We start from the raw sequence: 15,500 nt of genomic DNA on the forward strand, positions 1-15,500 counted from the left end.
TCGCTATAAACAAAATTGCACCGACATACATTTCCTCACTTGTCTAAAAATATCTCCCAATTCGACATCTCCTTTCTGCACAAGATCTGTGTCTCTCTTCCACTTTCATCACATCCTACCATTCTCGGTTACAGGACTTTTTTCGGGCTGCATCCACTTTTTGGAATTCCCTCCCTCGCACAGTAAGACTTTCCTCTATTCTTCAAACCTTCAAGCATTCTCTGAAAACCCACTTCTACAGGCAAGCTTATGATTTTCCTCAACCACCATCTTAATCTCCCTAGGTTACCACCCTGTACACAGCTAACACAAGACAACAACCCTCTGACCAACATTGCTACACACACAGCCCACTCAATACTTTTACCTTTGCATTCTAGCTGGTCCAGTGTGCAATATGATGTAGCACATGCCCTTGTGTTTCAAATTCCCATTGTCCCATAGATTGTAAGCTTGCGAGCAGGGTTCTCTTACCTCTCCGTCTGTATGTATTACCCAGTATTGTTTTATTAATGTTTGCTCCCAATTGTAAAGCACTACAGAAGTTGCTGGCGCTATATAAATAAATGTTGATGATGATGATGGTAAAGCAAGGTTGGTAAATCACACATTCATGGCGTTTTGAACCTGTTCCATTCGAAGAGTCGGTTAGGATCAGTGCAACTACAGTCCCTAGGGGTTGGCTTGCAGTGCATTACAAATAGCCCAGAAGAGTTCAAGTTCCGGAATGCCTGGTGATTTTTTGATTTCCCAGTTTAAGGAAATTCTACATGGGTGCGCTTAGGTAAAATGGTGGATAAACACCGATGTCACAAGGGTGGGTGACCCGTGTTGGGACATTCGGATTAGTATTGAGTAGTATTCAAGACTGAGCACAGTGTTCTCCCTCCATCATATCAGTGAATGGTTAACTCAATAAAGTTAATTGCCAACAAGTCAGTGTGGTATCTTTTATTACATAGCATAAGTGTTAAGGTTAAGATTAAAAGTTTATGGTTATTTTATCAACCACTAAGCATTTTAATGCATTTTTTATGTTCATGCACTGTATAAAAATGTATATTTTATGATTCGAAATAAGCTTTTAAGCACTAAATGATGAGCAGTGCAGACATCAATTTTGGGTCTCCCACATTAGAATCAAATATAGAAACAACGCCCTAACTACTGGTACTGTGCTGTTCAGACATACAAAACAGGAACACATGCTGAAAATTTCCCTGAGAATATAGAAGAGTAGTAGAACATAACAGATATGGATAATAATTAGACCCACACAAATTCTGACTTAAGTCTGGTGTAAAGGTAAAATGGTGTTTAAGATGCATTTTTTCCATTCTTAGTGAATAAAGACATGTGAATATCTTGAACAATATAATATATATTCATTCTTGTTAAAACAAAGGATAAAACCCCCAGATTGTTTTAATTAATTATACTGTAAGACTATAGTTGGGTAGAAGAAGGCACTCCAGACCACTAATTATTAAAATCTCAATTTTATTGATAATCTTCTATTAAAAAGTGTATGACAGCAAAATATTTAAAACAGAGATGAGACAAGTGAAAAAAACAAAGATTATTGGCCTGCCTCACTAAGGAGCACAACTGGGGTTTTTGTGCCTATAATGCGCACAATTACTCTGCACATTCCCACACCCGAACCATAAGCCACAGGCAGCATGGACACTTACAACAGCCTATGATTTAGTGGAGGGAATTGGGTGGGGAAGGGGCAGATGCACATAGGAAATGTATAGTAAACGAGTTCACCTGCAGATACGTCTGTTTCAAACTCTAATGCACGCAGAATTATGCTGTTTTTCAGGGGTAAGACCTGCATCTGCTCAGGGTCTAGTCTAACCTACAGATGATAGTGATGGCCAAACACAGCAGTCACAACCTTGCGATCTATTAGGAGAATGAACTATTTACCTGCATACACCTGTAAATCTGCACACAATAATCTTTTTATACACCACTATATAAGACCCACGGAGGGAGATTACTATGATGCCATTTTATCAAACAATTTGTTTGTCTGTTTGTTCTGAATTTGGACTTTGAATTTGAAATCTAGAGAATTATTCTCCCAAAGAGGTAGGGGCATTATTTTATATTTTACAAGTACTGCATACATGTGCAAATGTTTGAAATGATCTTGATTTAAAAAAATGTTTTCAAACATTTTTAACATACTAATGTCCACACAAATGTTTGTCTGTTTTAAAATGTTATGTGTATGCTGTGTAGTTCCTACACGCGTGCATACATTTTCATTGCGCGTGTTGGTTTTTAAAAGCTTTTTAAAGTCTTGCCTATGTCGTCTACTATGCCTATACAGTACTATACCTTCGTAAGTGTTTTTTTAATTTAATAAAAATGTAATTATTATTAAATTTCATGTCACTCTTACTTTCATATATTTTTGGACTATTGTACAGAAATTTCTTGAAGAGACCTAGTAGGTCCTTTCTATGTGTTAGTATGTTTATAATGTTTAATGTAAAAGGAGACTACAAAAGCTGCAAGGCATTAGGTAATTTTGTTTTTCATCCATTTTTATCATATATAGCACCACATGGGCATTATTGTTATTATTAATATTATTATTATTGTTATCATCGAAGATTTGTAAGGCGCCACATTGCTCTGCAGCGTCATACAGTAGGGAAAACAGTACATACATAAAACAGGGACATACAAGCAGGGCTGGACTGGCCAACTGGCACTTCTGGAAAATGCCAGAAGAGCCCATGGCTAGATGGGCCGGCCCGACACTTCCTGGTGGCTGGCTCCTCTCCAGGAACCAGCCACCTCTGTTACACGCCGGATGACGGCTTCTCTGCTCCCTCCCTCATCATCTGCATTGGACACAATTGCCAGATTTTTTTTGGCAATTGCTGCGACTTTCGCAAATCGCGCGGGGGGGGGGGGTGCGATTTTTGTGGGGGGGGCATTGCCACGAGTTGAGAGAGCCAGAGGGGAAGAGGTGCAGGGAGAGAACTAATAGAGAAACAGTAGGAGAGAGAAAAGTATGTATAGAGGCACTCCAGGATGTATGCAATATGACACATACATATTTATTTTAATATTTTTATTTCTATTTTTGCTCATGTATGGAACAGTTTTTAATATATATTAATAAAATGTATTATATTTTAGTTCTATTACACATCCTGGAGTGCCTCTATACATACTTTTCTCTCTCCTATTGTTTCTCTATACATTATATGTAGTAAGAGGGTGCACCCACCAGAATAATTATATATCTATGAATAACTGGTACAAACTGCATAGTCAGTAATATTGGGGATGTATGATATGGAAATCTATTTACTCACTTAGTGCAGTTATGCCCTATAGTCAGAGAACTGAGAGAACCAGGAGGGAAGAGGTACAGGGAGAGGACTGAGAGAGCCATGGAAAAAGGAGGTGCAGATAGAGGGGTGAGAGCCAGGGAAAAAGGGGGTGCAGATAGAGGGTGAAAGCCAGGGAAAAAGGAGGTGCAGATAGAGGGGTGAGAGCCAGGGAAAAGGGGGTGCAAATAGAGGGGTGAGAGCGATGGATAAAGAGTTGTAGATAGAGGGGTGAGAGCCATGGATAAAGGGGTGTAAATAGAGGGGTGAGAGTCAGGGGGGAAGGGGGTGCAGAAAGAGGACTGAGAGAGCCAGGGGTAAAGGGGGTGCAGAGATAGGGGTGAGAGCCAGGGAAAAAGGGGGTGCAGATAGCGGGGTGAGAGCCAGGGAAAAAGGGGTGCAAATAGAGTGGTGAGAGCCAGGGAAAAGGGGGTGCAAATAGAGGGGTGAGAGCCATGGATAAAGGGGTGTAGATAGAGGGGTGAGAGCCAGGGGAAGATGTGCAGAAAGAGGACTGAGAGAGCCAGGGGGGAAGGGGGTGCAGGAAGAGGGTAAGAGAGCCAGGGGGGAGGGGGAGCAGGAAGAGGTGTGAGAGAGCCAGGGGAGAAGGTGGTGCAGGAAGACATGTGAGAGGGACAAAGGAGAAAATGGTGCAGGGGCATAGGTAAAAGAAAGTGTAAAGGGAGAGACATCTTAAGAATGGGAATGTCAGGGATGCAGCCATCATAAAACACAAGTAGTAATGAAGAATAGGAATGCACAGAGGGGACAAGAGTTAAAAAAAATAAAAAAATCAAGCCTTCATACTCCATTCACTTATATTTTCTATACCCCCACTTCGACCACTACCCTCTGTACCTGCTCCCGACTTGCTGTGTGAGCTGACAGCTGCTGATCACTCCTTGCTTGTAGGAGAACAGAATACAGGATGCCATAATTAGGTAAGTTCCTATATTTTCTCGTGTGCAATGTGTTTTTAACCATCCTTTGTTGAACTGGGGGCACTACTGTGTATCCAAGGACGTTTAAAACACTATGTATTGCTCATTATTGCACTGTAATGTTTATTGCATATTTATCTGTACAGAGATTTTTAATGAAGAGGAAAAAACACTGCTTGTCATAAATTTTATCTGTGATTGTGTCAATATATCTATTTTTGTTTGCATTGTAAATGGTGTTTTAAGCTGCTCCTGGGACTCACACTGGTATGCTGTACCAATTTTTATTTGTGAATGAGTTTTTGTCTGGGCACTAATGTTATTTGGGGGCACTACTGTATGGCATAATGTTATTTGGGGGCACTATTGTGGCATAATATGATTTGGAGGCACTGTTGTGGCATAATATGATTTGGGGTCACTACTGTATGGTACATGATTTGGGGGCACTACTATGCCATAATATGATTTGTGGGCACTACTGCATGGCCAAATATGAATTGAGGGTAATACTATGTGGCCTAATATGACCTGCAGGCACTACGATGTGGCATAATATGAACTAGGGGCACTACGGTGTGGCATAATATAAACTGGAAGCACTACGGTGTGGCATATTATGAACTTCTGCCAAGTCAAGTCTATCATTGTTAAATATAATGGGGACCCAAATAAGTTACTGTACCAGGGCCCAAAATTCCTCGTCGACCCTGCCTGTAAGTCAATGGGGTAGACGTCTCCAGGTAAATAATCTAATTTTTTCCTATCTAATTAAACTGATGGATCACATCCAATTATCTCTCACCCAACTCCTCTATCCACCTTAATTTATATACTGTGTTATTCAAAATGAATAGAAAAGACGCATATTCAGTTACTGTGGTAAAAAAAAAATATTATTCTCTGACATTTTGCTGCAGTTGGAAATACTTTTAATGCGGCCGCGTGGGTTCAAATGATCATTCAATAGTTATGTTTTTTCTGATATACCTGTATTTGTGAGAGAGCCATTCCATTCATGTGGAATGATTCATGAAAATTCTGCCATTACTATTTAATTGAGAAAAAGGGTACCTGTTACCTATATGTGTGTAAGTATTCTGTTGTTGCTATTTTGTGGGAGATTTGAAAAAAAGCAAAACATTGGTTTCCTACAATGGCACCTGTATAATTGGTGGTATTGCTGTAGTATGGGGAGGCATGGTGGTGGCATTGTTGTAGTGTGTTTGGGGCTTAGTATTGCTACTAAGTAGGAAAGGGTATTTCTGTAATGTGGGGGGTGATGCTGGTTGCTGTAATGTGGGGGTGATGCTGGTTGCTGTAATGTGGGGGGTGATGCTGGTTGCTGTAATGTGGGGGGTGATGCCGGATGCTGTAATGTGGGGGGTGATGCCGGTTGCTGTAATGTGGGTGGGTATTGATGTAGTATGAGTATGTGTGGGAGGTTATTTATTGCTGTAATTTGGGTACTAATAATGTATTGCTATGGTATTTATTGATGTAATTGGGGTGCTAACAATGTAATGTTTTAAGGTCATTAGGAGAAATAAATATCCCCCCACACACACACTACGTCATGTTGTACTGCACCAGCAACGCGCACTGCCCCAGCATCAGTGTGCAACAATATAGTGCATGGAGCCCGCAGCAGGTGGGCCTGTGTGCTTTAAATGCCAGGGCTGATTTTTAGTCCCAGTCCGGCCCTGCATACAAGGTAGACAAAATAAATGCAAACATGAAAACAAAGGGTATGAAGGACTGTGTTCTTTAGAGAGCTTACATTCTAAGTGGAAGAGGGCACAGCTGAAACGAGAGGAGCAAATGTGGCTCAGAGTAGAGTTTAGGACAGTTGTGAGGGTGCATAAGTGTGAATAGTGTTATCGGGGATAAGGTCACCTCTATAAAGGATATGGGTTTTCAAAGAGCTTCTAAATATTTGAAGTCTGATTGAGTGTGATAGGGAATTCCATAAATGGGGAGCAGCACAGGAGAAGTCTTGTAGGAGGGAGTGAGAGGTGTTTACCAGAGACGAGACAAGGCACAGGTCAGAAGTAGATCTAAGAGGGCAGGATGGAGATTACTTTGATATGAGATTTGAGATATATGTAGGGGTAGTGTTGTTTAGGCCTTTGTAGGTAAGCGTGAGTAATTTGAATTTGATTCTGGAGGACACAGGAAGCCAGTGTAGGGATTTGCAAAGTGGTGTAGCAGATGTGGAGTGGTGAGAGAGGAAGATCAGTCTTGCTGCAGCATTTAGGATGGATTGAAGTGTGGATATATGGGTGTCAGGAATGCCAGACAGCAGGAGGTTGCAATAATCAAGATGGGAGAAGATGAGAGAATGGATAAGAGTTTTGGTAGCATGTTGAGTTAAAAAAGGGCATATTATGGCAATGTTTTTAAGGTGGAGTCGACAGGACTGAGAGAGAGTCTGGATGTGAGGAATAAAGTAGAGGGTGGAGTCAAGTGTGACACCAAAGCAGCAGGCTTGGGAGACTGAGGAATTTGTGGTGATATTGACAGTGAGGGAGATTTGAGGGCAGGCGTTGAGTCTTGCAGGAGGGAAGATAATAAGTTCTGTTTTGGACATGTTGAGCTTTAGGTAGTGTTGGGACATCAATGATAGCAGAAACACAGTTGGTTACACAAGATAGTACAGAAGGAGAGAGGTCAGGGGAAGAGATATAGATTTGAGTGTCATCACCATAGAGGTGGTATTGGAGGCCGAATGAACGAATTAGTGCCCCAAGAGAAAAGGTGTGCAATGAAAAAAGTAAAGGGCCAAGAACAGAGCATTACGGGACCCCAACAAATAGTAGGAGTGGAGGATGTGCCAGAGGTAGAACACTAAAGGAGTGGTTCACTAAGTAGGACGTGAACCAGAAAAGAACTGTATCACAAAGGCCAATAGAGTGAAGGGTGTGATGGAGAAGAGGGTGATGAACAGTGTCAAAAACAGCAGAGAGGTCCAGGAGAATGAGTATGAAGAAATGACCCTTAGACTTTGCAGTAAGTAGATCATTGATCACTGCAAAAGCAGTTTCAGTGGATAGTTGGGGGCAAAAGCCTGATTGCAGAGAGTCAAGAATGGAACGAAAGGAGAGAAAGTGAGATAGGCGTTTATACACTAATTGCTCAAGTAACTTGGAGGCAAAGAGTAGGAGAGAAATAGTGCAGTAATTGGAGAGAGGGGCTGGATCAAGAGATTGTTTCTTTAGAATTCGTGAGATGAGTGCATGTATAACAGAGAATGTGCATAGTGGAGGCCCAGAATCTGGAGGGCAACAGTCATTGTCCACTCCACAATCAGCAACTGGTACACCATCTCTGGACCAGGGAGCAAGTCTTCAAGCCACATGTCAGCCTCTTTGGTTGTCCATTGCTATCGGGTACCCCCTCATGTCATCATGAACACACTACACATTGTGCAGAGTGGCCTTGAGCCTTTGCATAAGATTCCAACAGCAATACCGCTGCTGACCAAACTCTTGGCAGTATTGCACTTCTGTGCATCAGGATCATTTCAGACCACAATGGGTGTTGAGGCAGGAATGTCCAAAGCCACATTCAGTTGGCTGCTGAGGACATTCCTGTCGTGCATCTGGCAATTTATACATATGTCACTTGATGAGATGTCCTTTGCACCCATAAAGTGGCAATTCACCATAGCTGTCTTTTTGAGCATAATAGGGTCAGTATACGGTACACATGTAGGCCTGGTCTCCTCAGGTGGAAATATTTCTATTTTTTAGAAAGCAAGGACTATATGTGATTTATCACTCCAGATTTAAAACCTGGTTACTAGATGGTTGCACCTGGTTGCTAGATGGATGGGGAGTACCCATGACTCCTTTGCCTGCAGGCAATTTGGTGCATGGCACAGATTTCAACAGAGGCAAGGATGTGTAAGGTCACATGGTGACGCATGGCTATTAGGTATTATTTTATATAACAGTATTATTTACCAATAACCGTTTGTTGTACTACAAAACATTGGTATACAGAATGGAAGGCCTCATACCTTTGGAAAATATTAACACTCTTTCCAGTATGGTCAGTAGGGTGTATTTGTAGAATCAATTGCCAAATATTGCACCTTTACAATAGCACCACATCATGTTAAAAAATGTCCCTAATTGTATGTTTCTACTAATACTAGTAAAGAATATGTGTTTTCATCATACTTTACATTAGAACACCACTTTGCCTTTGATTCAAATGTAATGCTTAAAGTAAATGGACAAAAACACAAGCAAATCATTTTTTTAAGGTAGTATATTACATCAAACAACAAAAAAAAAAAAGACAAATCAAACATGCAAATAAAAAATAAAAATAATAATTTTCTCTGAGCCTGCTTGCCCCTTGGGCAGACATTAGATTGTTTTTTTTCCTTCACCTGATTTCGGGTTACCCATTATGTGGTTGGCAAGTAGAGGGCAGTGGGGCAGCAGAGGGAAGAGGTGCAGCAGAGGGCAGTGGGGCAGCAGAAGACACTGGGACAGCAGAGGGCAGTGGGGCAGAAGAGGACAGTCGGGGAACAAAGGGCATTGTGGCAGCAGAGGGCTGTGGGACTGGATATAGCTTTGGACCAGCAGAGGGTAGTGGGGTGGCTGAGTAAACTTTGGGAGGATAGTGGGGGTATTCTTGGGCAGGATAAGAATGGTAAATTTGGGAAGGATAAGGAGGGTAAAGTTTAGGAGGATAACAAGTGAAAAATTAGGACATATTGGCCTGGGAAATGAAATTTGGCAGATGGCCAAGACACAGGAAATGTGCTATAGGGGAAGGAGAGAAAACCTGTGTCATAGGGGAAGGAGTGGTAGCATGTGGCATATGAGCAAGAGTTGATGCATGTGGCATAGGGGCCGGAAGTTTGATGTTGAGGTATTGTGCAACAAAGTCAATGAGATGGGTCAGTATAGTGTCAATTTTGGAAAGTGTGACGGATATGGGTTAGGATTGTGCTTATGTTCTGGGTGGTGCTTTCTAGGTCTTGGTTTGACTAGTGCATTTTAGTGTAAAAATCCTGGAGGTGTGAAGGCTGTCCACTGCCCCGTGTTTCTTCCACCATCCGAGGCTCTTCCACCTCACAGGTCACCTCCGCCAGCTCTGCATCTTCAGCTATGCAGATACAGTGGAACTGCAGAAACGCAGTTTGTCCTTTAGGCGATGTTTAAAGTCTTGCCAGCTGTTTTAAATGTTGAAAGATATGAATGTTGCAATGTTTATGTTTTGACTCTGCCTATACTTTGTATGTGGCAGCAGTAACTCATATCCACCAGAGGTGCTGCTGTTCTGCCCCTAAACTTTACACCATGCCTGTAGGAGTTAATCTCCTTACCTGATTAGAACTGCACATGTCTCACAGCTTCTAATACCTGCCTCAATCTGTGCTATTTATACCTAGCTGCTACTTTTCTCTTGTTTTTCCTTGTTCCAGTTTTGCTTTGTTGCTGTTTGATCTCCTGTTGTGTTCCTCTGCCTGATTACTGGACCCTGCTTGTTTACCTGTTGCCCTGACATCTGCCTGGCTACTGGATTCTGCTTGAACTCTTGTTGCCCTCACCTCTGCCTGGTCACTGGACTCAGCAAGTCTGTCTGCTTCCCTGGACTGCACCGTGCCTCTGGCAATCTGGAATCCTGACCCCTGCCTCCTTAGTCTGGAGCCTTGTGCCTCCTTGGCAATTGGGTAACTCATTATACTACTACTTGCATTTAAACTGTATTTGTCATTGCTTGGAACCTGTTGCTTCTGTGGACTATTCCTGCCATTCATCACACCTGTTCATCATTGTGTATTGGAGTATACCGGAAGTGCTCCCGGAAGTCTGCATATTCCATGAACTCAATCCTTCTTCACATATTTTGCCTAAATAAAGACACTTGGTTTTTCTACTGCTATTTCCGTGTCCTGAATTCACTAGGAATCATAACAGTATACAAGCCAAAATATTTTTTAAAGTCTTGTGCAGGCATACATATAGATAACAATTTATTGTCCCTAGAGGTGAATCACTAATAAAAGAAAGCTACTCCGCACTAATACTTAACTTGAAGACTTACAAAGCCAGTGGCAAAGTATGAATGATGTACAAGCGTTAAAACTAAGTAAAGATGTTGGTCTGTCATATCTTAGTAAATGATTTTAAGGTTACTCCAACTTACAAAGACCTGTACTAGGTATGCAGTGCAAAATATATTAATTTTGGTTCCAAAAATAAAGCCTTACCATTTTTTTTTTTACCTCAGTCACCATTCTTCTAATTGGAGCCACAGTGTTGACCTGCTTAGTGATCTCCTCCCAGATTCTGTGTTTTGCTGAAGTGGAGAACTACCTATTGGTATATTGCAGCCTCTAACCACAGCTGTACCAACACTTCAACCTCCCATAGTGTAAAATTTGGCTTCCTCCGCTTTGAGGCCGAAGCAGAGGAGTCAGAGCCTTGACTTGGGCCTGTTTGCTGTGGTACATCACTAATGAAGAGAAAATGCATACAAGTCTGTGAAAGTCTGCCTGTGGCAGTGGTTTCCATGCAGATGCACAATCATGCAACTCCAAAGAAGATAGAGGGACCTCTGGAGAAGGCAGTCAGAGCTCCTCTACAATTTGAGGGTTAAAATTTTGCAGAATAAGTTGCTTTTATATTTGGTCCATTACAAAGCAATATGGCTGGTAAAACTCTTCATTGGACGAAGTACAAGGCCTACTATGTAATAGTAATGTTCCTCAATCAGTATGTGATTAATATAAAACTCCCAGGTCAAGTCCATATGAAGTGGTGTACAGGTGTGTTTATTTGTACAATGATAGTCCATGTGTGGTATTGAATATTTTAAATTGCAGCCTAACATTATCTGGATGTCTCTATGCATGTGTGAGACAGAGATAACCCTTAGAAATAAACTAATGTGTCATATTTCTTTACACAGAATGCCTCTGCCACCGCCGTCACCTATGCTGAAGATATCAGGGGGTAGGGAGGAGCACCAGGAGGCACATGCAGACGAGGCCCAGGAGGAGAAAGAGGAGAAGGCCCAGGATGAGGGCACAAAAATCAGTTTTTCCCCAGTTTCCCTTTCCCCAACATTCCACCAATTTAAGGAGGCAGGGATCCAAGTCCAGGCCACTTCCAAAGAATGTAAGTACCTTGATGTAATCTACAATTAATTATTTTGTTTTGAAGCATAAACGTGTAGTCCTTTGAAAGTCTTTCTTTTCCAAATGTGACTTTTGTTGGCCTTGGCAAAGTTTGCCATTCGAAGAAAGGATAATACCAATTCACTCTAAGGTCAAGACTACCTCATTGCTTCTACCTCAGGAAATAATTAAGAGGTTTGATATGAGGGGGTGCTCTCCCAACTGAAAGCTGGGAGAGCAACTGATTTCTAAGACGCTATACTAGAAAATGGAAACTATATAGTACTAAGCAATATTTAAGTCTCATAGGATCATCTAGCGCTAAGCAAAAGTAAATAACGATAATAACGCAATGCCTTAAAAGGGATCCTCCTGCTAATAGGCATTATAATAAGTGGGATTATCCAGTGCTAAATACCAGTGAATTATGACACTAGCGTAAATACTTTCAAGGGGATCTTCTTGTGGCACTGTTTATTTTTCTTTACCACTGGTTTTCCTCTATGTACTATACCCATGTTTAATAGGAATGGAGTGTGTCATATAAATAATTGCCAGGCTAATAGGCAGCATAATAAATGCCATGTTAATAGGCATTATAATTAAGGGACACCTCTTTTTCCTACCATCAAAAGATTGGATCTTAATTCAATGGTATCATGATTTTGAACTTTAATTTTTTCTTTAGATAGCGCAAATAATTACAGATACTGTGACTACTTTGTTTCGGAGTGGATGCACTACAACAATGTATGAGAGATAACACCGATGTACAGATGAATATGTGAAATAAAAATCTTGTTTCCTCCAATAATGTGATACAATACTCATACTAGTGGATATCTTTCTCATACAATAATAACACTAATAACACTAATTATTATATTAATTCATTGACCGGCTTCCCGAAAGGGTTCTCTTATTTATCTTTGTCACACACTTTTCATTCTTTATCACTTCTCTTTATTTTAAAGTTCGCCATTCCACAGGTGTCTGACATCATGGGCATAATAAGTATTTTTTTGCCAAGCAAATCCCCCTCCCAATACATCTGCATGTGCCTCCAAATAGTAGTAGTCCTCTGGCTAATACTGTGTTCAGCATAACATGAACCTTTGCAGAGAGTTTAACTTAATGTACCACTTCTGAACTCTGCTGACCTTGGAAAATGTGTGAACAAACTACACCCATAGAGCTAAGATATGTTTTAAAAATGTCCTAAGATTGCAATTCTAATATGTTTATTTTCTTTTTTTTCCAGCTGACAAACAAATCTCACAACTTTCCAGCCCCACAGCCCCAATTGCCATTCCCCCAGCTCCACCTTCCATCCCCTCAGCCCATATCTTATTAAAAATTATTAAAACATCAATAAAAATTTTAATAAATTAGTGCTTTTGCAAAAAGATTATTATAATTCTTATTTTTAATCTATAATGTTTAGATTTTACCACACATTTCCTATATAAAAGTTTGTTTGAAAAAATTAGTGTTTTTGGTTCGATAAGGAAAATGTGCAGTCATGTAAATTTGTACCATAATGAAGGGACATTTGGAAAATAACTGAATTTCTGAAATACATTTATCCCTTTTGACTGGGTATTAACTACAACATTTTCAATCATAATGAAGTGTGTGAGGTGGGGAGCAGGGATAAAAAGTATAGGAACTCAAAACCTATTAGTACAGTTTGCCTGGGTGATAATCACTTCTGGCCCTCACACACTGTATAGTAGCACAGCCACAATAATCACGCAGTATATGGAAGCACAGCCATTCCCCCACTCCATTATCATATATATTTTTCATATCATGCAATATCCTACAAACAGCATACATGCGGCATCATAGAAAGGAATAATGAACAGGTTTAGTATGAAATTATGATAATACCACTAATAATAAAACTTGAGTGTAAGGATGAATAACTTATTGATAATTTAATGTAATTGCACGCGTGTGCATTTCACTGCCAATCAGCAATACAAACTCATATCGTACTCACAGGAACGTCTGCCAGTGAATTAGCTAGAGGGGCTATGACAAAAACAATGCTATGTGCGCCAGTTTTTACTTCACGTAAGTGACTTTATCACCATATTCATCAGACATTTTTTTAGATCCGTTCCTTGCATTCCTTAATGATTTAGGCCACATGTGCTTAATTAAGCACATAATCTTGATTTTTTTCACTTATATCATCTCAGTTTTAAATATCTCGCCGTCATAGTCCTTAGAAACGTAAAGACGTGTGCCTAAACTTTTTGATAAAATGTTATAAATAAAATTGTGTTTTTAAGATTTAGTGGACTGGAGTGCTGTCTGCTATCCAACTTCAGTCTTGCAGCATAAGAAGTTATATGTTAAGTTGGAAGAGCTCTTCATCTAATCTAATTCAAGTAGCAATTCAATGCTTTATTTGTTATTTGAGGATAGTCCTTACCTAGTGCAGACCTATTTTCCTTTCTCTTTAATTGTAATAATTAAGTAATCAAGCATCATTTACTGTTCAGTTGTTTAAATAATACAAAGAACACTTGCATTATAGTTCACCAGCCGGCAGACATATTCACTTTCCCTTGCTATGGCTTGTGTCCTCATTAGCTGGCAGCAACAGTTAAGTTGCCTCCACTTGGTACAATATGTTGGGCAATTGGCCTGATATTGCAGTGTGACCCAACAGCAGGAACTATAATAATCCAATCAAAATCAATTGGCTTATTATTAAATAAATAAATGGGAAGACATTAGGGCTCTAGGCATTCCTTGTCCACAATAAGCAATGTGTCTATAGAGAGCACATAGTGGACAATATCTCTGTCTTCCTTTTTCAGGATTACTGTGTTCTGTGGCTAACAGCTATGTACTATAAGTATATTTCAATTTAGTTTTTCCTAACAACTTTACCATGATTTAAACCTATTTTGTTTAACTTTGATTTAAGATTAATATTTGATCCAATAGAATGTTGCAAGACATATTCTTTTCTGTTAGCACTAGATCTTTTCCCTTAAAATTGATCCCCATATTCCAAAATACACAAGGTAAGTTTGCAAATCCTGGAAAAATGAATGTAAGCTTTATTCTAACAAAATGTTCTAGTATCTTTAAAGGGAAAACTAATGTGTTACTAATTTGGACATGTCCATGTTTATTGAACAGTTTGCATGCTTACAGTACAATAACTCAAAGGGAAGACTTTCAGTAATGAAAATGGCTCAATAACTGGAACATTTACTTCTAAATGTCTATTGTATTATGTTAGATTCATTTTAAATAATTAACAATAGTAAATTGATATTTTTAGAGTTCCAAAGTATATGACACTGTTTTTTCATGAGGTAATTTTCTAGGTGATTTAAACACTTGAAATATGTGTGAATAATATGTTTTAGTTTGTTTTAAAAGCACCTGCAAGTTCAAAAAACTTGGCAGGAATTTAGTCTTGAATCCATAAAGTTTCCTCTTGCTGTGCAATGTAGCTTCGAGTTGAGTAATAGATACTTTTCTTTTACTGTTTTTAGCTGAATGGTTTCTAAAAAATCCATTATCTAAGTACATTATAAGCACTGTGCTTGTTCTTCATAAAATGCAAATACCAAGTACTATTTCTAAGTTGTCTTGAGACATTAAAGTTTATACCATAACCTTCAGTTGACCTATTTTTACTTAACATTAAGAATCCAAGTCTATCCCATATTAATTAAAATTCATATGCAAGGCACATTATTTACTCATCATATAGAGTATTATGTACAGGTTTCAAAAGAACACTTTCAAAATGATGGCAATAAAATAAAGATTGGAACATGAGTGGTAATGTGTAAAGATAGCAAAACTAAATTAAAGGGTTAATTTTATAGAAAATAAAAGCCTTCATCTGGCAGATTACAAATGAAGCCAAGATAACATGTCAATATCATATACATCATATTCCATAATTAAAGAACCATAGGGCATAAACTTTGTGAGCTGTCATTAATACGTAAACATTTCAGGAGAGGTTAGAGTGTAATGCAACCAATGCTAATGTGATATTAGCATTTAGTAGGAAAATGA

At 39.5% G+C, this 15,500-nt stretch overlaps 1 protein-coding gene across 2 annotated transcripts in view; it reads right to left on the minus strand.

The window, feature by feature from the left end:
* The window catches only part of LOC142158709 (cadherin-10-like), a 317,909-nt gene that overhangs the window by 55,229 nt on the left and 247,180 nt on the right, over window positions 1-15,500 (minus strand). The window lies entirely within an intron of this gene.

Source organism: Mixophyes fleayi, chromosome 5 (genome assembly GCF_038048845.1).
Source record: "Mixophyes fleayi isolate aMixFle1 chromosome 5, aMixFle1.hap1, whole genome shotgun sequence".
In the NCBI taxonomy this organism is placed as follows: domain Eukaryota; kingdom Metazoa; phylum Chordata; class Amphibia; order Anura; family Limnodynastidae; genus Mixophyes; species Mixophyes fleayi.